This window comes from Taeniopygia guttata, chromosome 5, assembly GCF_048771995.1.
Source record: "Taeniopygia guttata chromosome 5, bTaeGut7.mat, whole genome shotgun sequence".
Taxonomy (NCBI): domain Eukaryota; kingdom Metazoa; phylum Chordata; class Aves; order Passeriformes; family Estrildidae; genus Taeniopygia; species Taeniopygia guttata.
This window is the reverse complement of record NC_133030.1, coordinates 7,531,170-7,555,995: the sequence shown is the minus strand read 5'-3', so window position 1 is coordinate 7,555,995 and position 24,826 is coordinate 7,531,170.

The following is a 24,826-nucleotide window of genomic DNA, read 5'->3' as shown; positions in this document are numbered from 1 at the left end:
CCCACCTCATACTTGTGCTGCCCTGACAGTCCAAAAAGAGCTCTACAAACTGACATCAGGAACCATGACTGGTGAGTTTTCTTTCCCAGGGAAAAGAGCCGATGCTTGCGCTCCGAGTCCTGTGGCCCTGAGCCGGCAGCTGACCGCAAAAAATCCGAACATCGAAGGATAAGTCCCAGACAGGAGCTGCCCCCACCTCATACTTGTGCTGCCCTGAGAGTCCAAAAAGAGCTCTACAAACTGACATCAGGAACCTGGACTGGTGAGTTTTCTTTCCCAGGGAAAAGAGCCGATGTTTGCGCTCCGAGTCCTGTGGCCCTGAGCCGGCATCTGACTGCAAAAAATCCGAACATCGAAGGATAAGTCCCAGACAGGAGCTGCCCCCACCTCATACTTGTGCTGCCCTGACAGTCCAAAAAGAGCTCTACAAACTGACATCAGGAACCTGGACTGGTGAGTTTTCTTTCCCAGGGAGAAGAGCCGATGTTTGCGCTCCGAGTACTGTGGCCCTGAGCAAGCAGCTGACTGCAAAAAATCCGAACATCGAAGTATAAATCCCAGACAGGAGCTGCCCCCACCTCATACTTGTGTTGCCCTGAGAGTTCCAGGGGAGCCCTACAAACTGACATCAGGAACCTGGACTGGTGAGTTTTCTTTCCCAGGGAAAAGGGCCGATGTTTGCTCTCCGAGTCCTGTCGCCCTGAGCGGGCAGCTGACTGCAAAAAATCGGAACATCGAAGGATAAGTCCCAGACAGGATCTGCCCCCACCTCATACTTGTGCTACCCTGAGAGTTCCAGGGGAGCCCTACAAACTGACATCAGGAACCTGGAGTGGTGAGTTTTCTTTCCCAGGGAAAAGAGCCGATGTTTGCGCTCCGAGTCCTGTGGCCCTGAGCGGGCAGCTGACTGCAAAAAATCCGAACATCGAAGTATAAGTCCCAGACAGGAGCTGCCCCCACCTCATACTTGTGTTGCCCTGAGAGTTCCAGGGGAGCCCTACAAACTGACATCAGGAACCTGTACTGGTGAGTTTTCTTTCCCAGGGAAAAGAGCCGATGTTTGCGCTCCGAGTCCTGTGGCCCTGAGCCGGCAGCTGAGTGCAAAAAATCCGAACATCGAAGTATAAGTCCCAGACAGGAGCTGCCCCCACCTCATACTTGTGTTGCCCTGAGAGTTCCAGGGGAGCCCTACAAACTGACATCAGGAACCTGGACTGGTGAGTTTTCTTTCCCAGGGAAAAGAGCCGATGTTTGCGCTCCGAGTCCTGTGGCCCTGAGCATGCAGCTGACTGCAAAAAATCGGAACATCGAAGGATAAGTACTAGACAGGAGCTGCCCCCACCTCATACTTGTGCTGCCCTGAGAGTCCAAAAAGAGCTCTACAAACTGACATCAGGAACCTGGACTGGTGAGTTTTCTTTCCCAGGGAAAAGAGCCGATGTTTTCGCTCCGAGTCCTGTGGCCCTGAGCCGGCAGCTGCCCGCACATATTCCGAACATCGAAGGATAAGTCCCAGACAGGAGCTGCCCCCATCTCATACTTGTGCTGCCCTGAGAGTCCCAGGGGAGCCCTACAAACTGACATCAGGAACCTGGACTGGTGAGTTTTCTTTCCCAGGGAAAAGAGCCGATGTTTGCGCTCCGACTCCTGTGGCCCTGAGCGGGCAGCTGACTGCAAAAATCCGAACATCGAAAGATAAGTCCCAGACAGGAGCTGCCCCCACCTCATACTTGTGCTGCCCTGACAGTCCCAGGCGAGCCCTACAAACTGACATCAGGAACCTGGACTGGTGAGTTTTCTTTCCCAGGGAAAAGAGCCGATGTTTGCGCTCCGAGTCCTGTGGCCCTGAGCGGGCAGCTGACTGCAAAAAATCCGAACATCGAAGGATAAGTCCCAGACAGGAGCTGCCCCCATCTCATACTTGTGCTGCCCTGAGAGTCCAAAAAGAGCCCTACAAACTGACATCAGGAACCTGGACTGGTGAGTTTTCTTTCCCAGGGAAAAGAGCCGATGTTTGCGCTCCGAGTCCTGTGGCCCTGAGCCGGCAGCTGAGTGCAAAATATCCGAACATCGAAGGATAAGTCCCAGACAGGATCTGCCCCCACCTCATACTTGTGCTACCCTGACAGTCCCAGAGGAGCCCTACAAACTGACATCAGGAACCTGGACTGGTGAGTTTTCTTTCCCAGGGAAAAGAGCCGATGTTTGGGCTCCGAGTCCTGTGGCCCTGAGCGGGCAGCTGAGTGCAAAAAATCGGAACATCGAAGGATAAGTCCCAGACAGGAGCTGCCCCCACCTCATACTTGTGCTACCCTGACAGTCCCAGGGGAGCCCTACAAACTGACATCAGGAACCTGGACTGGTGAGTTTTCTTTCCCAGGGAAAAGAGCCGATGTTTGGGCTCCGAGTCCTGTGGCCCTGAGCGGGCAGCTGAGTGCAAAGAATCCGAACATCGAAGGATAAGTCCCTGACAGGAGCTGCCCCCACCTCATACTTGTGCTGCCCTGACAGTCCAAAAAGAGCTCTACAAACTGACATCAGGACCTGGACTGGTGAGTTTTCTTTCCCAGGGAAAAGAGCCGATGTTTGCGCTCCGACTCCTGTGGCCCTGAGCGGGCAGCTGAGTGCAAAAAATCCGAACATCGAAGGATAAGTCCCAGACAGGAGCTGCCCCCACCTCATACTTGTGCTGCCCTGACAGTCCAAAAAGAGCTCTACAAACTGACATCAGGAACCTGGACTGGTGAGTTTTCTTTCCCAGGGAAAAGAGCCGATGTTTGCGCTCCGAGTCCTGTGGCCCTGAGCGGGCAGCTGAGTGCAAAAAATCGGAACATCGAAGGATAAGTCCCAGACAGGAGCTGCCCCCACCTCATACTTGTGCTGCCCTGACAGTCCCAGGGGAGCCCTACAAACTGACATCAGGAACCTGGACTGGTGAGTTTTCTTTCCCAGGGAAAAGAGCCGATGTTTGCGCTCCGAGTCCTGTGGCCCTGAGCCGGCAGCTGACCGCACAAATTCCGAACATCGAAGGATAAGTCCCAGACAGGAGCTGCCCCCACCTCATACTTGTGCTGCCCTGACAGTCCCAGGGGAGCCCTACAAACTGACATCAGGAACCTGGACTGGTGAGTTTTCTTTCCCAGGGAAAAGAGCCGATGTTTGCGCTCCGAGTCCTGTGGCCGTGAGCAGGCAGCTGAGTGCAAAATATCCGAACATCGAAGGATAAGTCCCAGACAGAAGCTGCCCCCACCTCATACTTGTGCTGCCCTGAGAGTCCAAAAAGAGCTCTAGAAACTGACATCAGGAACCTGGACTGGTGAGTTTTTTTTCCCAGGGAAAAGAGCCGATGTTTTCGCTCCGAGTCCTGTGGCCCTGAGCCGGCAGCTGCCCGCACAAATTCCGAACATCGAAGGATAAGTCCCAGACAGGAGCTGCCCCCACCTCATACTTGTGCTGCCCTGAGAGTCCCAGGGGAGCCCTACAAACTGACATCAGGAACCTGGACTGGTGAGTTTTCTTTCCCAGGGAAAAGAGCCGATGTTTGCGCTCCGAGTCCTGTGGCCCTGAGCGGGCAGCTGACTGCAAAAAATCCGAACATCGAAGGATAAGTCCCAGACAGGATCTGCCCCCACCTCATACTTGTGCTGCCCTGACAGTCCCAGGGGAGCCCTACAAACTGACATCAGGAACCTGGACTGGTGAGTTTTCTTTCCCAGGGAAAAGAGCCGATGTTTGCGCTCCGAGTCCTGTGGCCCTGAGCGGGCAGCTGACTGCAAAAATCCGAACATCGAAGGATAAGTCCCAGACAGGAGCTGCCCCCACCTCATACTCTTGCTGCCCTGACAGTCCCAGGGGAGCCCTACAAACTGACATCAGGAACCTGGACTGGTGAGTTTTCTTTCCCAGGGAAAAGAGCCGATGTTTGCGCTCCGAGTCCTGTGGCCCTGAGCATGCAGCTGACTGCAAAAAATCGGAACATCGAAGGATAAGTCCCCGACAGGATCTGCCCCACCTCATACTTGTGCTGCCCTGAGAGTTCCAGGGGAGCCCTACAAACTGACATCAGGAACCTGGACTGGTGAGTTTTCTTTCCCAGGGAAAAGAGCCGATGTTTGCACTCTGAGTCCTGTGGCCCTGAGCGGGCAGCTGAGTGCAAAAAATCGGAACATAGAAGGATAAGTCCCAGACAGGAGCTGCCCCCACCTCATACTTGTGCTGCCCTGACAGTCCAAAAAGAGCTCTACAAACTGACATCAGGAACCATGACTGGTGAGTTTTCTTTCCCAGGGAAAAGAGCCGATGTTTGCGCTCCGAGTCCTGTGGCCCTGAGCCGGCAGCTGACCGCAAAAAATCCGAACATCGAAGGATAAGTCCCAGACAGGAGCTGCCCCCACCTCATACTTGTGCTGCCCTGAGAGTCCAAAAAGAGCTCTACAAACTGACATCAGGAACCTGGACTGGTGAGTTTTCTTTCCCAGGGAAAAGAGCCGATGTTTGCGCTCCGAGTCCTGTGGCCCTGAGCCGGCAGCTGACTGCAAAAAATCCGAACATCGAAGGATAAGTCCCAGACAGGAGCTGCCCCCACCTCATACTTGTGCTGCCCTGACAGTCCAAAAAGAGCTCTACAAACTGACATCAGGAACCTGGACTGGTGAGTTTTCTTTCCCAGGGAAAAGAGCCGATGTTTGCGCTCCGAGTACTGTGGCCCTGAGCAAGCAGCTGACTGCAAAAAATCCGAACATCGAAGTATAAATCCCAGACAGGAGCTGCCCCCACCTCATACTTGTGCTGCCCTGAGAGTCCAAAAAGAGCCCTACAAACTGACATCAGGAACCTGGACTGGTGAGTTTTCTTTCCCAGGGAAAAGGGCCGATGTTTGCTCTCCGAGTCCTGTGGCCCTGAGCGGGCAGCTGACTGCAAAAAATCGGAACATCGAAGGATAAGTCCCAGACAGGATCTGCCCCCACCTCATACTTGTGCTACCCTGAGAGTTCCAGGGGAGCCCTACAAACTGACATCAGGAACCTGGACTGGTGAGTTTTCTTTCCCAGGGAAAAGAGCCGATGTTTGCGCTCCGAGTCCTGTGGCCCTGAGCGGGCAGCTGACTGCAAAAAATCCGAACATCGAAGTATAAGTCCCAGACAGGAGCTGCCCCCACCTCATACTTGTGTTGCCCTGAGAGTTCCAGGGGAGCCCTACAAACTGACATCAGGAACCTGTACTGGTGAGTTTTCTTTCCCAGGGAAAAGAGCCGATGTTTGCGCTCCGAGTCCTGTGGCCCTGAGCCGGCAGCTGAGTGCAAAAAATCCGAACATCGAAGGATAAGTCCCAGACAGGAGCTGCCCCCACCTCATACTTGTGCTGCCCTGAGAGTCCAAAAAGAGCTCTACAAACTGACATCAGGAACCTGGACTGGTGAGTTTTCTTTCCCAGGGAAAAGAGCCGATGTTTGCGCTCCGACTCCTGTGGCCCTGAGCGGGCAGCTGAGTGCAAAAAATCCGAACATCGAAGGATAAGTCCCAGACAGGATCTGCCCCCACCTCATACTTGTGCTACCCTGACAGTCCCAGGGGACCCCTACAAACTGACATCAGGAACCTGGACTGGTGAGTTTTCTTTCCCAGGGAAAAGAGCCGATGTTTGCGCTCCGACTCCTGTGGCCCTGAGCGGGCAGCTGAGTGCAAAAAATCGGAACATCGAAGGATAAGTCCCAGACAGGAGCTGCCCCCACCTCATACTTGTGCTGCCCTGAGAGTCCAAAAAGAGCTCTACAAACTGACATCAGGAACCTGGACTGGTGAGTTTTCTTTCCCAGGGAAAAGAGCCGATGTTTGCGCTCCGAGTCCTGTGGCCCTGAGCGGGCAGCTGAGTGCAAAAAATCCGAACATCGAAGGATAAGTCCCAGACAGGAGCTGCCCCCACCTCATACTTGTGCTGCCCTGACAGTCCAAAAAGAGCTCTACAAACTGACATCAGGACCTGGACTGGTGAGTTTTTTTTCCCAGGGAAAAGAGCCGATGTTTGCGCTCCGAGTCCTGTGGCCCTGAGCGGGCAGCTGACTGCAAAAAATCGGAACATCGAAGGATAAGTCCCAGACAGGAGCTGCCCCCACCTCATACTTGTGCTGCCCTGAGAGTCCCAGGGGAGCCCTACAAACTGACATCAGGAACCTGGACTGGTGAGTTTTCTTTCCCAGGGAAAAGAGCAGATGTTTGCGCTCCGAGTCCTGTGGCCCTGAGCGGGCAGCTGAGTGCAAAAAATCCGAACATCGAAGGATAAGTCCCAGACAGGACCTGCCCCCACCTCATACTTTTGCTGCCCTGACAGTCCCAGGGGAGCCCTACAAACTGACATCAGGAACCTGGACTGGTGAGTTTTCTTTCCCAGGGAAAAGAGCCGATGTTTGCGCTCCGAGTCCTGTGGCCCTGAGCCGGCAGCTGAGTGCAAAAAATCCGAACATCGAAGGATAAGTCCCAGACAGGAGCTGCCCCCACCTCATACTTGTGCTGCCCTGAGAGTCCAAAAAGAGCTCTACAAACTGACATCAGGAACCTGGACTGGTGAGTTTTCTTTCCCAGGGAAAAGAGCCGATGTTTGCGCTCCGAGTCCTGTGGCCCTGAGCCGGCAGCTGAGTGCAAAAAATCCGAACATCGAAGGATAAGTCCCAGACAGGAGCTGCCCCCACCTCATACTTGTGCTGCCCTGAGAGTCCAAAAAGAGCTCTACAAACTGACATCAGGAACCATGACTGGTGAGTTTTCTTTCCCAGGGAAAAGAGCCGATGGTTGCGCTCCGAGTCCTGTGGCCCTGAGCCGGCAGCTGAGTGCAAAAAATCCGAACATCGAAGGATAAGTCCCAGACAGGAGCTGCCCCCACCTCATACTTGTGCTGCCCTGACAGTCCAAAAAGAGCTCTACAAACTGACATCAGGAACCTGGACTGGTGAGTTTTCTTTCCCAGGGAAAAGAGCCGATGTTTGCGCTCCGAGTCCTGTGGCCCTGAGCGGGCAGCTGAGTGCAAAAAATCCGAACATCGAAGGATAAGTCCCAGACAGGAGCTGCCCCCACCTCATACTTGTGCTGCCCTGAGAGTCCAAAAAGAGCTCTACAAACTGACATCAGGAACCTGGACTGGTGAGTTTTCTTTCCCAGGGAAAAGAGCCGATGTTTTCGCTCCGAGTCCTGTGGCCCTGAGCGGGCAGCTGAGTGCAAAAAATCCGAACATCGAAGGATAAGTCCCAGACAGGATCTGCCCCCACCTCATACTTGTGCTGCCCTGACAGTCCAAAAAGGGCTCTACAAACTGACATCAGGACCTGGACTGGTGAGTTTTCTTTCCCAGGGAAAAGAGCCGATGTTTGCGCTCCGATTCCTGTGGCCCTGAGCCGGCAGCTGACTGCAAAAAATCGGAACATCGAAGGATAAGTCCCAGACAGGAGCTGCCCCCACCTCATACTTGTGCTGCCCTGACAGTCCAAAAAGGGCTCTACAAACTGACATCAGGAACCTGGACTGGTGAGTTTTCTTTCCCAGGGAAAAGAGCCGATGTTTGCGCTCCGAATCCTGTGGCCCTGAACCGGCAGCTGACCGCACAAATTCCGAACATCGAAGGATAAGTCCCAGACAGGAGCTGCCCCCACCTCATACTTGTGCTGCCCTGAGAGTCCAAAAAGAGCTCTACAAACTGACATCAGGAACCTGGACTGGTGAGTTTTCTTTCCCAGGGAAAAGAGCCGATGTTTGCGCTCCGAGTCCTGTGGCCCTGAGCGGGCAGCTGAGTGCAAAAAATCCGAACATCGAAGGATAAGTCCCAGACAGGATCTGCCCCCACCTCATAATTGTGCTGCCCTGACAGTCCAAAAAGGGCTCTACAAACTGACATCAGGACCTGGACTGGTGAGTTTTCTTTCCCAGGGAAAAGAGCCGATGTTTGCGCTCCGATTCCTGTGGCCCTGAGCCGGCAGCTGACTGCAAAAAATCGGAACATCGAAGGATAAGTCCCAGACAGGAGCTGCCCCCACCTCATACTTGTGCTGCCCTGAGAGTCCCAGGGGAGCCCTACAAACTGACATCAGGAACCTGGACTGGTGAGTTTTCTTTCCCAGGGAAAAGAGCCGATGTTTGCGCTCCGAGTCCTGTGGCCCTGAGCGGGAAGCTGAGTGCAAAAAATCCGAACATCGAAGGATAAGTCCCAGACAGGAGCGGCCCCCACCTCATACTTGTGCTGCCCTGAGAGTCCAAAAAGAGCTCTACAAAATGACATCAGGAACCTGGACTGGTGAGTTTTATTTCCCAGGGAAAAGAGCCGATGTTTGCGCTCCGAGTCCTGTGGCCCTGAGCGGGCAGCTGAGTGCAAAAAATCCGAACATCGAAGGATAAGTCCCAGACAGGAGCTGCCCCCACCTCATACTTGTGCTACCCTGACAGTTCCAGGGGAGCCCTACAAACTGACATCAGGAACCTGGACTGGTGAGTTTTCTTTCCCAGGGAAAAGAGCCGATGTTTTCGCTCCGAGTCCTGTGGCCCTGAGCCGGCAGCTGCCCGCACAAATTCCGAACATCAAAGGATAAGTCCCAGACAGGAGCTGCCCCCACCTCATACTTGTGCTGCCCTGACAGTCCCAGGGGAGCCCTACAAACTGACATCAGGAACCTGGACTGGTGAGTTTTCTTTCCCAGGGAAAAGAGCCGATGTTTGCGCTCCGAGTCCTGTGGCCCTGAGCGGGCAGCTGACTGCAAAAATCCGAACATCGAAGGATAAGTCCCAGACAGGAGCTGCCCCCACCTCATACTTGTGCTGCCCTGACAGTCCCAGGGGAGCCCTACAAACTGACATCAGGAACCTGGACTGGTGAGTTTTCTTTCCCAGGGAAAAGAGCCGATGTTTGCGCTCCGAGTCCTGTGGCCCTGAGCGGGCAGCTGACCGCAAAAAATCCGAACATCGAAGGATAAGTCCCAGACAGGAGCTGCTCCCACCTCATACTTGTGCTGCCCTGACAGTCCCAGGGGAGCCCTACAAACTGACATCAGGAACCTGGACTGGTGAGTTTTCTTTCCCAGGGAAAAGAGCCGATGTTTGCGCTCCGACTCCTGTGGCCCTGAGCGGGCAGCTGACTGCAAAAATCCGAACATCGAAGGATAAGTCCCAGACAGGAGCTGCCCCCACCTCATACCTGTGCTGCCCTGACAGTCCCAGGGGAGCCCTACAAACTGACATCAGGAACCTGGACTGGTGAGTTTTCTTTCCCAGGGAAAAGAGCCGATGTTTGCGCTCCGAGTCCTGTGGCCCTGAGCATGCAGCTGACTGCAAAAAATCCGAACATCGAAGGATAAGTCCCAGACAGGAGCTGCCCCCACCTCATACTTGTGTTGCCCTGAGAGTTCCAGGGGAGCCCTAAAAACTGACATCAGGAACCTGGACTGGTGAGTTTTCTTTCCCAGGGAAAAGAGCCGATGTTTGCGCTCCGAGTCCTGTGGCCCTGAGCGGGCAGCTGAGTGCAAAAAATCCGAACATCGAAGGATAAGTCCCAGACAGGATCTGCCCCCACCTCATACTTGTGCTACCCTGACAGTCCCAGGGGAGCCCTACAAATTGACTTCAGGAACCTGGACTGGTGAGTTTTCTTTCCCAGGGAAAAGAGCCGATGTTTGCGCTCCGACTCCTGTGGCCCTGAGCGGGCAGCTGAGTGCAAAAAATCGGAACATCGAAGGATAAGTCCCAGACAGGAGCTGCCCCCACCTCATACTTGTGCTGCCCTGACAGTCCAAAAAGGGCTCTACAAACTGACATCAGGAACCTGGACTGGTGAGTTTTCTTTCCCAGGGAAAAGAGCCGATGTTTGCGCTCCGAATCCTGTGGCCCTGAACCGGCAGCTGACCGCACAAATTCCGAACATCGAAGGATAAGTCCCAGACAGGAGCTGCCCCCACCTCATACTTGTGCTGCCCTGAGAGTCCAAAAAGAGCTCTACAAACTGACATCAGGAACCTGGACTGGTGAGTTTTCTTTCCCAGGGAAAAGAGCCGATGTTTGCGCTCCGAGTCCTGTGGCCCTGAGCGGGCAGCTGAGTGCAAAAAATCCGAACATCGAAGGATAAGTCCCAGACAGGATCTGCCCCCACCTCATAATTGTGCTGCCCTGACAGTCCAAAAAGGGCTCTACAAACTGACATCAGGACCTGGACTGGTGAGTTTTCTTTCCCAGGGAAAAGAGCCGATGTTTGCGCTCCGATTCCTGTGGCCCTGAGCCGGCAGCTGACTGCAAAAAATCGGAACATCGAAGGATAAGTCCCAGACAGGAGCTGCCCCCACCTCATACTTGTGCTGCCCTGAGAGTCCCAGGGGAGCCCTACAAACTGACATCAGGAACCTGGACTGGTGAGTTTTCTTTCCCAGGGAAAAGAGCCGATGTTTGCGCTCCGAGTCCTGTGGCCCTGAGCGGGAAGCTGAGTGCAAAAAATCCGAACATCGAAGGATAAGTCCCAGACAGGAGCGGCCCCCACCTCATACTTGTGCTGCCCTGAGAGTCCAAAAAGAGCTCTACAAAATGACATCAGGAACCTGGACTGGTGAGTTTTATTTCCCAGGGAAAAGAGCCGATGTTTGCGCTCCGAGTCCTGTGGCCCTGAGCGGGCAGCTGAGTGCAAAAAATCCGAACATCGAAGGATAAGTCCCAGACAGGAGCTGCCCCCACCTCATACTTGTGCTACCCTGACAGTTCCAGGGGAGCCCTACAAACTGACATCAGGAACCTGGACTGGTGAGTTTTCTTTCCCAGGGAAAAGAGCCGATGTTTTCGCTCCGAGTCCTGTGGCCCTGAGCCGGCAGCTGCCCGCACAAATTCCGAACATCAAAGGATAAGTCCCAGACAGGAGCTGCCCCCACCTCATACTTGTGCTGCCCTGACAGTCCCAGGGGAGCCCTACAAACTGACATCAGGAACCTGGACTGGTGAGTTTTCTTTCCCAGGGAAAAGAGCCGATGTTTGCGCTCCGAGTCCTGTGGCCCTGAGCGGGCAGCTGACTGCAAAAATCCGAACATCGAAGGATAAGTCCCAGACAGGAGCTGCCCCCACCTCATACTTGTGCTGCCCTGACAGTCCCAGGGGAGCCCTACAAACTGACATCAGGAACCTGGACTGGTGAGTTTTCTTTCCCAGGGAAAAGAGCCGATGTTTGCGCTCCGAGTCCTGTGGCCCTGAGCGGGCAGCTGACCGCAAAAAATCCGAACATCGAAGGATAAGTCCCAGACAGGAGCTGCTCCCACCTCATACTTGTGCTGCCCTGACAGTCCCAGGGGAGCCCTACAAACTGACATCAGGAACCTGGACTGGTGAGTTTTCTTTCCCAGGGAAAAGAGCCGATGTTTGCGCTCCGACTCCTGTGGCCCTGAGCGGGCAGCTGACTGCAAAAATCCGAACATCGAAGGATAAGTCCCAGACAGGAGCTGCCCCCACCTCATACCTGTGCTGCCCTGACAGTCCCAGGGGAGCCCTACAAACTGACATCAGGAACCTGGACTGGTGAGTTTTCTTTCCCAGGGAAAAGAGCCGATGTTTGCGCTCCGAGTCCTGTGGCCCTGAGCATGCAGCTGACTGCAAAAAATCCGAACATCGAAGGATAAGTCCCAGACAGGAGCTGCCCCCACCTCATACTTGTGTTGCCCTGAGAGTTCCAGGGGAGCCCTAAAAACTGACATCAGGAACCTGGACTGGTGAGTTTTCTTTCCCAGGGAAAAGAGCCGATGTTTGCGCTCCGAGTCCTGTGGCCCTGAGCGGGCAGCTGAGTGCAAAAAATCCGAACATCGAAGGATAAGTCCCAGACAGGATCTGCCCCCACCTCATACTTGTGCTACCCTGACAGTCCCAGGGGAGCCCTACAAATTGACTTCAGGAACCTGGACTGGTGAGTTTTCTTTCCCAGGGAAAAGAGCCGATGTTTGCGCTCCGAGTCCTGTGGCCCTGAGCCGGCAGCTGAGTGCAAAAAATCGGAACATCGAAGGATAAGTCCCAGACAGGAGCTGCCCCCACCTCATACTTGTGCTGCTCTGAGAGTCCAAAAAGAGCTCTACAAACTGACATCAGGAACCTGGACTGGTGAGTTTTCTTTCCCAGGGAAAAGAGCCGATGTTTGCGCTCCGAGTCCTGTGGCCCTGATCCGGCAGCTGAGTGCAAAAAATCGGAACATCGAAGGATAAGTCCCAGACAGGAGCTGCCCCCACCTCATACTTGTTCTGCCCTGAGAGTCCAAAAAGAGCTCTACAAACTGACATCAGGAACCTGGACTGGTGAGTTTTCTTTCCCAGGGAAAAGAGCCGATGTTTGCGCTCCGAGTCCTGTGGCCCTGAGCGGGCAGCTGACTGCAAAAAATCCGAACATCGAAGTATAAGTCCCAGACAGGAGCTGCCCCCACCTCATACTTGTGCTGCCCTGACAGTCCCAGGGGAGCCCTACAAACTGACATCAGGAACCTGGACTGGTGAGTTTTCTTTCCCAGGGAAAAGAGCCGATGTTTGCGCTCCGAGTCCTGTGGCCCTGAGCCGTCAGCTGACTGCAAAAAATCGGAACATCGAAGGATAAGTCCCAGACAGGAGCTGCCCCCGCCTCATACTTGTGCTGCTCTGAGAGTCCAAAAAGAGCTCTACAAACTGACATCAGGAACCTGGACTGGTGAGTTTTCTTTCCCAGGGAAAAGAGCCGATGTTTGCGCTCCGAGTCCTGTGGCCCTGAGCCGGCAGCTGACTGCAAAAAATCCGAACATCGAAGTATAAGTCCCAGACAGGAGCTGCCCCCACCTCATACTTGTGCTGCCCTGACAGTCCCAGGGAAGCCCTACAAACTGACATCAGGAACCTGGACTGGTGAGTTTTCTTTCCCAGGGAAAAGAGCCGATGTTTGCGCTCCGAGTCCTGTGGCCCTGAGCGGGCAGCTGAGTGCAAAAAATCCGAACATTGAAGGATAAGTCCCAGACAGGAGCTGCCCCCACCTCATACTTGTGCTACCCTGACAGTTCCAGGGGAGCCCTACAAACTGACATCAGGAACCTGGACTGGTGAGTTTTTTTTCCCAGGGAAAAGAGCCGATGTTTTCGCTCCGAGTCCTGTGGCCCTGAGCCGGCTGCTGCCCGCACAAATTCCGAACATCGAAGGATAAGTCCCAGACAGGAGCTGCCCCCACCTCATACTTGTGCTGCCCTGAGAGTCCCAGGGGAGCCCTACAAACTGACATCAGGAACCTGGACTGGTGAGTTTTCTTTCCCAGGGAAAAGAGCCGATGTTTGCGCTCCGAGTCCTGTGGCCCTGAGCGGGCAGCTGAGTGCAAAAAATCCGAACATCGAAGGATAAGTCCCAGACAGGACCTGCCCCCACCTCATACTTGTGCTGCCCTGACAGTCCCAGGGGAGCCCTACAAACTGACATCAGGAACCTGGACTGGTGAGTTTTTTTACCCAGGGAAAAGAGCCGATGTTTGCGCTCCGAGTCCTGTGGCCCTGAGCATGCAGCTGACTGCAAAAAATCGGAACATCGAAGGATAAGTCCCAGACAGGAGCTGCCCCCACCTCATACTTGTGCTGCCCTGAGAGTCCCAGGGGAGCCCTACAAACTGACATCAGGAACCTGGACTGGTGAGTTTTCTTTCCCAGGGAAAAGAGCCGATGTTTGCGCTCCGAGTCCTGTGGCCCTGAGCGGGCAGCTGACTGTAAAAAATCCGAACATCGAAGTATAAGTCCCAGACAGGAGCTGCCCCCACCTCATACTTGTGCTGCCCTGAGAGTCCAAAAAGAGCTCTACAAACTGAAATCAGGAACCTGGACTGGTGAGTTTTCTTTCCCAGGGAAAAGAGCCAATGTTTGCGCTCTGAGTCCTGTGGCCCTGAACCGTCAGCTGACTGCAAAAAATAGGAACATCGAAGGATAAGTCCCAGACAGGAGCTGCCCCCACCTCATACTTGTGCTGCTCTGAGAGTCCTAAAAGAGCTCTACAAACTGACATCAGGACCTGGACTGGTGAGTTTTTTTTCCCAGGGAAAAGAGCCGATGTTTGCGCTCCGAGTCCTGTGGCCCTGAGCGGGCAGCTGACTGCAAAAAATCGGAACATCGAAGGATAAGTCCCAGACAGGAGCTGCCCCCACCTCATACTTGTGCTGCCCTGACAGTCCCAGGGGAGCCCTACAAACTGACATCAGGAACCTGGACTGGTGAGTTTTCTTTCCCAGGGAAAAGAGCCGATGTTTTCGCTCCGAGTCCTGTGGCCCTGAGCGGGCAGCTGAGTGCAAAAAATCGGAACATCGAAGGATAAGTCCCAGACAGGAGCTGCCCCCGCCTCATACTTGTGCTGCTCTGAGAGTCCAAAAAGAGCTCTACAAACTGACATCAGGAACCTGGACTGGTGAGTTTTCTTTCCCAGGGAAAAGAGCCGATGTTTGCGCTCCGAGTCCTGTGGCCCTGAGCGGGCAGCTGAGTGCAAAAAATCGGAACATCAAAGGATAAGTCCCAGACAGGAGCTGCCCCCACCTCATACTTGTGCTGCCCTGACAGTCCAAAAAGAGCTCTACAAACTGACATCAGGACCTGGACTGGTGAGTTTTCTTTCCCAGGGAAAAGAGCCGATGTTTGCGCTCCGAGTCCTGTGGCCCTGAGCGGGCAGCTGACTGCAAAAAATCCGAACATCGAAGTATAAGTCCCAGACAGGAGCTGCCCCCACCTCATACTTGTGTTGCCCTGAGAGTTCCAGGGGAGCCCTACAAACTGACATCAGGAACCTGGACTGGTGAGTTTTCTTTCCCAGGGAAAAGAGCCGATGTTTGCGCTCCGAGTCCTGTGGCCCTGAGCGGGCAGCTGAGTGCAAAAAATCCGAACATCAAAGGATAAGTCCCAGACAGGATCTGCCCCCACCTCTTACTTGTGCTACCCTGAGAGTTCCAGGGGAGCCCTACAAACTGACATCAGGAACCTGGACTGGTGAGTTTTCTTTCCCAGGGAAAAGAGCCGATGTTTGCGCTCCGAGTCCTGTGGCCCTGAGCGGGCAGCTGACTGCAAAAAATCCGAACATCGAAGTATAAGTCCCAGACAGGAGCTGCCCCCACCTCATACTTGTGTTGCCCTGAGAGTTCCAGGGGAGCCCTACAAACTGACATCAGGAACCTGGACTGGTGAGTTTTCTTTCCCAGGGAAAAGAGCCGATGTTTGCGCTCCGAGTCCTGTGGCCCTGAGCATGCAGCTGACTGCAAAAAATCGGAATATCGAAGGATAAGTACTAGACAGGAGCTGCCCCAACCTCATACCTGTGCTGCCCTGAGAGTCCAAAAAGAGCTCTACAAACTGACATCAGGAACCTGGACTGGTGAGTTTTCTTTCCCAGGGAAAAGAGCCGATGTTTTCGCTCCGAGTCCTGTGGCCCTGAGCCGGCAGCTGCCCGCACATATTCCGAACATCGAAGGATAAGTCCCAGACAGGAGCTGCCCCCACCTCATACTTGTGCTGCCCTGAGAGTCCCAGGGGAGCCCTACAAACTGACATCAGGAACCTGGACTGGTGAGTTTTCTTTCCCAGGGAAAAGAGCCGATGTTTGCGCTCCGACTCCTGTGGCCCTGAGCGGGCAGCTGACTGCAAAAATCCGAACATCGAAAGATAAGTCCCAGACAGGAGCTGCCCCCACCTCATACTTGTGCTGCCCTGACAGTCCCAGGGGAGCCCTACAAACTGACATCAGGAACCTGGACTGGTGAGTTTTCTTTCCCAGGGAAAAGAGCCGATGTTTGCGCTCCGAGTCCTGTGGCCCTGAGCGGGCAGCTGACTGCAAAAAATCCGAACATCGAAGGATAAGTCCCAGACAGGAGCTGCCCCCATCTCATACTTGTGCTGCCCTGAGAGTCCAAAAAGAGCCCTACAAACTGACATCAGGAACCTGGACTGGTGAGTTTTCTTTCCCAGGGAAAAGAGCCGATGTTTGCGCTCCGAGTCCTGTGGCCCTGAGCCGGCAGCTGAGTGCAAAATATCCGAACATCGAAGGATAAGTCCCAGACAGGATCTGCCCCCACCTCATACTTGTGCTACCCTGACAGTCCCAGAGGAGCCCTACAAACTGACATCAGGAACCTGGACTGGTGAGTTTTCTTTCCCAGGGAAAAGAGCCGATGTTTGGGCTCCGAGTCCTGTGGCCCTGAGCGGGCAGCTGAGTGCAAAAAATTGGAACATCGAAGGATAAGTCCCAGACAGGAGCTGCCCCCACCTCATACTTGTGCTACCCTGACAGTCCCAGGGGAGCCCTACAAACTGACATCAGGAACCTGGACTGGTGAGTTTTCTTTCCCAGGGAAAAGAGCCGATGTTTGGGCTCCGAGTCCTGTGGCCCTGAGCGGGCAGCTGAGTGCAAAAAATCCGAACATCGAAGGATAAGTCCCTGACAGGAGCTGCCCCCACCTCATACTTGTGCTGCCCTGACAGTCCAAAAAGAGCTCTACAAACTGACATCAGGAACCTGGACTGGTGAGTTTTCTTTCCCAGGGAAAAGAGCCGATGTTTGCGCTCCGAGTCCTGTGGCCCTGAGCGGGCAGCTGAGTGCAAAAAATCGGAACATCGAAGGATAAGTCCCAGACAGGAGCTGCCCCCACCTCATACTTGTGCTGCCCTGACAGTCCCAGGGGAGCCCTACAAACTGACATCAGGAACCTGGACTGGTGAGTTTTCTTTCCCAGGGAAAAGAGCCGATGTTTGCGCTCCGAGTCCTGTGGCCCTGAGCCGGCAGCTGACCGCACAAATTCCGAACATCAAAGGATAAGTCCCAGAATGGAGCTGCCCCCACCTCATACTTGTGCTGCCCTGACAGTCCCAGGGGAGCCCTACAAACTGACATCAGGAACCTGGACTGGTGAGTTTTCTTTCCCAGGGAAAAGAGCCGATGTTTGCGCTCCGAGTCCTGTGGCCGTGAGCAGGCAGCTGAGTGCAAAATATCCGAACATCGAAGGATAAGTCCCAGACAGAAGCTGCCCCCACCTCATACTTGTGCTGCCCTGAGAGTCCAAAAAGAGCTCTAGAAACTGACATCAGGAACCTGGACTGGTGAGTTTTTTTTCCCAGGGAAAAGAGCCGATGTTTTCGCTCCGAGTCCTGTGGCCCTGAGCCGGCAGCTGCCCGCACAAATTCCGAACATCGAAGGATAAGTCCCAGACAGGAGCTGCCCCCACCTCATACTTGTGCTGCCCTGAGAGTCCCAGGGGAGCCCTACAAACTGACATCAGGAACCTGGACTGGTGAGTTTTCTTTCCCAGGGAAAAGAGCCGATGTTTGCGCTCCGAGTCCTGTGGCCCTGAGCGGGCAGCTGAGTGCAAAAAATCCGAACATCGAAGGATAAGTCCCAGACAGGATCTGCCCCCACCTCATACTTGTGCTGCCCTGAGAGTCCCAGGGGAGCCCTACAAACTGACATCAGGAACCTGGACTGGTGAGTTTTCTTTCCCAGGGAAAAGAGCCGATGTTTGCGCTCCGAGTCCTGTGGCCCTGAGCGGGCAGCTGACTGCAAAAATCCGAACATCGAAGGATAAGTCCCAGACAGGAGCTGCCCCCACCTCATACTCTTGCTGCCCTGACAGTCCCAGGGGAGCCCTACAAACTGACATCAGGAACCTGGACTGGTGAGTTTTCTTTCCCAGGGAAAAGAGCCGATGTTTGCGCTCCGAGTCCTGTGGCCCTGAGCATGCAGCTGACTGCAAAAAATCGGAACATCGAAGGATAAGTCCCAGACAGGATCTGCCCCCACCTCATACTTGTGCTGCCCTGAGAGTTCCAGGGGAGCCCTACAAACTGACATCAGGAACCTGGACTGGTGAGTTTTCTTTCCCAGGGAAAAGAGCCGATGTTTGCGCTCCGAGTCCTGTGGCCCTGAGCGGGCAGCTGACTGCAAAAAATCCGAACATCGAAGTATAAGTCCCAGACAGGAGCTGCCCCCACCTCATACTTGTGTTGCCCTGAGAGTTCCAGGGGAGCCCTACAAACTGACATCAGGAACCTGGACTGGTGAGTTTTCTTTCCCAGGGAAAAGAGCCGATGTTTGCGCTCCGAGTCCTGTGGCCCTGAGCATGCAGCTGACTGCAAAAAATCGGAATATCGAAGGATAAGTACTAGACAGGAGCTGCCCCCACCTCATACTTGTGCTGCCCTGAGAGTCCAAAAAGAGCTCTACAAACTGACATCAGGAACCTGGACTGGTGAGTTTTCTTTCCCAGGGAAAAGAGCCGATGTTTTCGCTCCGAGTCCTGTGGCCCTGAGCCGGCAGCTGCCCGCACATATTCCGAACATCGAAGGATAAGTCCCAGACAGGAGCTGCCCCCACCTCATACTTGTGCTGCCCTGAGAGTCCCAGGGGAGCCCTACAAACTGACATCAGGAACCTGGACTGGTGAGTTTTCTTTCCCAGGGAAAAGAGCCGATGTTTGCGCTCCGACTCCTGTGGCCCTGAGCGGGCAGCTGACTGCAAAAATCCGAACATCGAAAGATAAGTCCCAGACAGGAGCTGCCCCCACCTCATACTTGTGCTGCCCTGACAGTCCCAGGGGAGCCCTACAAACTGACATCAGGAACCTGGACTGGTGAGTTTTCTTTCCCAGGGAAAAGAGCCGATGTTTGCGCTCCGAGTCCTGTGGCCCTGAGCGGGCAGCTGACTGCAAAAAATCCGAACATCGAAGGATAAGTCCCAGACAGGAGCTGCCCCCATCTCATACCTGTGCTGCCCTGAGAGTCCCAGGGGAGCCCTACAAACTGACATCAGGAACCTGGACTGGTGAGTTTTCTTTCCCAGGGAAAAGAGCCGATGTTTGCGCTCCGAGTCCTGTGGCCCTGAGCCGGCAGCTGAGTGCAAAATATCCGAACATCGAAGGATAAGTCCCAGACAGGATCTGCCCCCACCTCATACTTGTGCTACCCTGACAGTCCCAGAGGAGCCCTACAAACTGACATCAGGAACCTGGACTGGTGAGTTTTCTTTCCCAGGGAAAAGAGCCGATGTTTGGGCTCCGAGTCCTGTGGCCCTGAGCGGGCAGCTGAGTGCAAAAAATCGGAACATCGAAGGATAAGTCCCAGACAGGAGCTGCCCCCACCTCATACTTGTGCTACCCTGACAGTCCCAGGGGAGCCCTACAAACTGACATCAGGAACCTGGACTGGTGAGTTTTCTTTCCCAGGGAAAAGAGCCGATGTTTGCGCTCCGAGTCCTGTGGCCCTGAGCGGGCAGCTGAGTGCAAAAAATCCGAACATCGAAGGATAAGTCCCTGACAGGAGCTGCCCCCACCTCATACTTGTGCTGCCCTGACAGTCCAAAAAGAGCTCTACAAACTGACATCAGGACCTGGACTGGTGAGTTATCTTTCCCAGGGAAAAGAGCCGATGTTTGCGCTCCGAGTCCTGTGGCCCTGAGCCGGCAGCTGACTGCAAAAAATCCGAACATCGAAGGATAAGTCCCAGACAGGAGCTGCCCCCACCTCATACTTGTGCTGCCCTGAGAGTCCAAAAAGAGCTCTACAAACTGACATCAGGAACCTGGACTGGTGAGTTTTCTTTCCCAGGGAAAAGAGCCGATGTTTGCGCTCCGACTCCTGTGGCCCTGAGCGGGCAGCTGAGTGCAAAAAATCCGAACATCGAAGGATAAGTCCCAGACAGGATCTGCCCCCACCTCATACTTGTGCTACCCTGACAGTCCCAGGGGAGCCCTACAAACTGACATCAGGAACCTGGACTGGTGAGTTTTCTTTCCCAGGGAAAAGAGCCGATGTTTGCGCTCCGACTCCTGTGGCCCTGAGCGGGCAGCTGAGTGCAAAAAATCGGAACATCGAAGGATAAGTCCCAGACAGGAGCTGCCCCCACCTCATACTTGTGCTGCCCTGAGAGTCCAAAAAGAGCTCTACAAACTGACATCAGGAACCTGGACTGGTGAGTTTTCTTTCCCAGGGAAAAGAGCCGATGTTTGCGCTCCGAGTCCTGTGGCCCTGAGCGGGCAGCTGAGTGCAAAAAATCCGAACATCAAAGGATAAGTCCCAGACAGGATCTGCCCCCACCTCTTACTTGTGCTACCCTGAGAGTTCCAGGGGAGCCCTACAAACTGACATCAGGAACCTGGACTGGTGAGTTTTCTTTCCCAGGGAAAAGAGCCGATGTTTGCGCTCCGAGTCCTGTGGCCCTGAGCGGGCAGCTGACTGCAAAAAATCCGAACATCGAAGTATAAGTCCCAGACAGGAGCTGCCCCCACCTCATACTTGTGTTGCCCTGAGAGTTCCAGGGGAGCCCTACAAACTGACATCAGGAACCTGGACTGGTGAGTTTTCTTTCCCAGGGAAAAGAGCCGATGTTTGCGCTCCGAGTCCTGTGGCCCTGAGCATGCAGCTGACTGCAAAAAATCGGAATATCGAAGGATAAGTACTAGACAGGAGCTGCCCCCACCTCATACTTGTGCTGCCCTGAGAGTCCAAAAAGAGCTCTACAAACTGACATCAGGAACCTGGACTGGTGAGTTTTCTTTCCCAGGGAAAAGAGCCGATGTTTTCGCTCCGAGTCCTGTGGCCCTGAGCCGGCAGCTGCCCGCACATATTCCGAACATCGAAGGATAAGTCCCAGACAGGAGCTGCCCCCACCTCATACTTGTGCTGCCCTGAGAGTCCCAGGGGAGCCCTACAAACTGACATCAGGAACCTGGACTGGTGAGTTTTCTTTCCCAGGGAAAAGAGCCGATGTTTGCGCTCCGACTCCTGTGGCCCTGAGCGGGCAGCTGACTGCAAAAATCCGAACATCGAAAGATAAGTCCCAGACAGGAGCTGCCCCCACCTCATACTTGTGCTGCCCTGACAGTCCCAGGGGAGCCCTACAAACTGACATCAGGAACCTGGACTGGTGAGTTTTCTTTCCCAGGGAAAAGAGCCGATGTTTGCGCTCCGAGTCCTGTGGCCCTGAGCGGGCAGCTGACTGCAAAAAATCCGAACATCGAAGGATAAGTCCCAGACAGGAGCTGCCCCCATCTCATACTTGTGCTGCCCTGAGAGTCCCAGGGGAGCCCTACAAACTGACATCAGGAACCTGGACTGTGGTAAGATAGGGACAGGCGGAGCGGAAGATTACCGGAATGTCACGGAAAAGATAGGCCCCTTCCCCCCCTCTCTCTCCCCTGCTTATCTAGTTAACCCCAAGAGTCCCAGAAGAATGTAGCCACACCTGTTCTGGTAAATTTCCACTACCCACTGTCCCTGAAACCCCCAGCCCCCCTCTGACGTAGCAAAGACCCCCAAACCTATTTAAACCCATGAGATAAGATAATAAACGCTTTCGACCGTCCACCAAATTGGTGCCAGCGTGTGTCGTTAGTCCGAGTAGCCCGGGCGAAGCCGGGCTACCGTGCTGTCTTCTTGTAACCAGGTCGCCGTTGTCTTTTATAAAGGCAACATCTGGTGCCGAAACCCGGGACAAAATTTGCCCGGTGGACGGGTTTCACCTGGACAGAAGCAGCGGCCAGGACGGTAGAACCGTACCCAGGCGTAGGGGAGACGTCCCCGGACCCGCGAGCGTCATGGACAGCGTCGCCTGGGTCGTAAGTATGAGGCAATGGAATATCGCATTTAAGCTCAGGGACTTTTATCTTGCTATAGCAAGGCTGCCTGGGCTTGGAGCAGCCGAATGCTCAGTGGATGCCATGCATCCGGGGATATGGGAACAGTATACAGCCACGCTAGCCGGGGAGGAAAAATCCTCAGACAGTAACAAGAGCTTTACGGCACGGAGCAAAGTAAAAAAGACCCCGCGCAAAGCAATAGAAAAGCAGGAGACGCGGAGTGCAGCACATACGTGTTTATTAGTCAAACCCGAGCTCGGGGGGGGGGCGAAAGCGCAGACCGTCCCTGAGGAGGGTCCACCCGGGACCGGAGACCCGAGAAAGCTCAGCGCGACAGCCCCTTCCCCGGATCGGAGCCCGGCCCGGCCCCGCCGGGGAGCGGAGCCCAGCCCGGCACAGAAGACCGTTCCCGCCGGAGCCCGGGGCGGCGCGTTCCGGGCGCCGCGGCCCCGCTTCCGCCGGAGCGCGCTCCGAGCGCCGCGGCCCCGCTCCCGCCGCAAATCGGACCCACCCGCGGCTCCGCGCCGCTTCCCCGCCGGCGTGCCGAGCGGAGCAGCGCCGAGCCCCGCCGCGGGGGCCCCCCGAGACGCCCCCGCCGCGGAAGACCCCCGGGAAACCCCCGCCGCAAAAAAGCCCCGAAAAGCCGCGGCTTGCCGACACGTCCCGCCGCCGCCGCCGGTCAGAGATCCGCGGTCAAAGGCGCAGCCGCGCGCGAGGCGCTCTTGGCGAGAGCCGGCGGGAGAGACCGGAGTCGCGGGGGCCGCGGCTCGGGGAGAATCCCCGGCCGCGCGGCCATGCGGCCGTTTTGAAAATGGCGCCGGGTGCCGCGGAGAGGGGCGGAGCCCGGGCGGTCCCGGCGCGAAAACTCGGACACCGCGCGATCTCAGAAACGCGCGCGCGCGGGAGAAAGGGGCGGAGAGCGGCTCGGAGCACAGAGCCAATCAGCAACCGCGCCAAGCGCCGCCACCATATAAGGCAAAAACCACCCCCCGCAGGGGGCGCGGCGAGCCGGGGGGGCGGGAGCGGCGCCTCCCCCGCGGGGAGGAGCGAGCCCGAGGCCGAACAAAACGGCGCGGAGCCCCGGAAGTACGCTGGCATTTCATTTCCGGCGCGGAGCTTAGCAACAACTCTACCGACCCCTCCGAGCCGGCAAGAGCCAGCCGAAACTCCGAAACAAAAGATACAGAACCAGCACAGTTTAAAACAAAACCGAATAGAGTTCTAAGCCGCACCGGGAAGCGGTCACAATACCCCTTAAAGCTGCGGCAGAAAAAAGAGCATCTCGCCAAAGAATACAGGTCCCAACCCCCGGACACACAAAGAGCGCGCGGGCGGGGGGGGAGCGCGCGGGCGGGGGGGGAGCGCGCGGACGAACCCAGCCCCCTCCCACCGCAAGCGGCGCGCGCGCCGCAAGGTCAGCAAGAGACGCCCCGATACGGGACCCCGGGGTAGCCCTGGCCATGAAAGTGGGGAGAAAGCCCCCGGGGATGTAGGGGACGTGCTGCCTCTGTGGCAATCAGAACCCCCATGTGGTGAGACCATGAGAGCCACTGCTGCACACCACTGCTAACAACCGAACTTGACCCTCAAAACAAAACTAATGAGAAGCTATGAGTTCTGTTTGCAGGGCACGCTTGTGAACCATCCCAGTGACACACACACCCCTGCTCCAGAAAGAGATAACAGACCACCAAACTGCCAGACAACACCTGAAAATCCCACGGTGGTAAGATCCAAACATGCACAGTGTCTTTCTTCATGCAATTTTACTGTTACAAGCTTGTAGCCAAAGAAACAAGCTAGCCCAGGCCACTACCCTCATCAGCTATTTAAGTGAGTCGTGCAACAAGTAACAAAGTGCTCAAAAAAGTCACCATAATAAATACCCCATCCTTCGTGTTCCATATAGCCAGCCTGTTTAGAAGCTATTTTACTAACCTTAAATGAAACCAAATCAAACCTGACTAACCCATATTAATTTTGCTATAATATTAAACCCCCTTTTCTACGAAAGCAATGCTTTAAATACCCCCTTCAATTACTCCACAGCCAGTGTCCCCCACCAGTGCAAGTGAAACACTCCCCACAGAAAACCAATAAGTAAATAGTCCCATCCACATTTGAAATGTAAATTTGCCAGAAACCCAGAGTAAATCCTTATATGTTCCTTGCCAAATTTAATAACTCTATCAATTTCTGTGTTCAAGTTCTAATTATTTCTAAAGTCCTACATCACTCAGACGAAAAAATATACCATCTTCTCGAAGAACCTAACAGACTCCACAAAAAGAAAATCATCACAGGTATAACTATCGCAATGCTGCTCGGCCTGAGAGCAGCTGGCACCGCCACGGGTGTCTCAACCATCGCAACCCAGCAACACAGACTCTCCCAGCTGCGAATGACCATCGACGAAGACCTGCAGAAGATCGAAAAATCCATCTCCTATCTAGAGAAATCAATCTCTTCGCTTTCAGAAGTAGTTTTACAAAATAAGCAAAAACTAAACCTTTTAAAGCCTTCAGCACCTGCCTTAAAAAATCTACCCTGATCTACTAAACCACCCTTTCCTTAACAAGTTACAAGTCTGTACCTCACTCCAATGTCTCTATTTACAACTACCTCATTTTGTATATGATAAAGAGGGGGGAGATGTGGTAAGATAGGGACAGGCGGAGCGGAAGATTACCGGAATGTCACGGAAAAGATAGGCCCCTTCCCCCCCTCTCTCTCCCCTGCTTATCTAGTTAACCCCAAGAGTCCCAGAAGAATGTAGCCACACCTGTTCTGGTAAATTTCCACTACCCACTGTCCCTGAAACCCCCAGCCCCCCTCTGACGTAGCAAAGACCCCCAAACCTATTTAAACCCATGAGATAAGATAATAAACGCTTTCGACCGTCCACCAAATTGGTGCCAGCGTGTGTCGTTAGTCCGAGTAGCCCGGGCGAAGCCGGGCTACCGTGCTGTCTTCTTGTAACCAGGTCGCCGTTGTCTTTTATAAAGGCAACACTGGACTGGTGAGTTTTCTTTCCCAGGGAAAAGAGCCGATGTTTGCGCTCCGAGTCCTGTGGCCCTGAGCCGGCAGCTGAGTGCAAAATATCCGAACATCGAAGGATAAGTCCCAGACAGGATCTGCCCCCACCTCATACTTGTGCTACCCTGACAGTCCCAGAGGAGCCCTACAAACTGACATCAGGAACCTGGACTGGTGAGTTTTCTTTCCCAGGGAAAAGAGCCGATG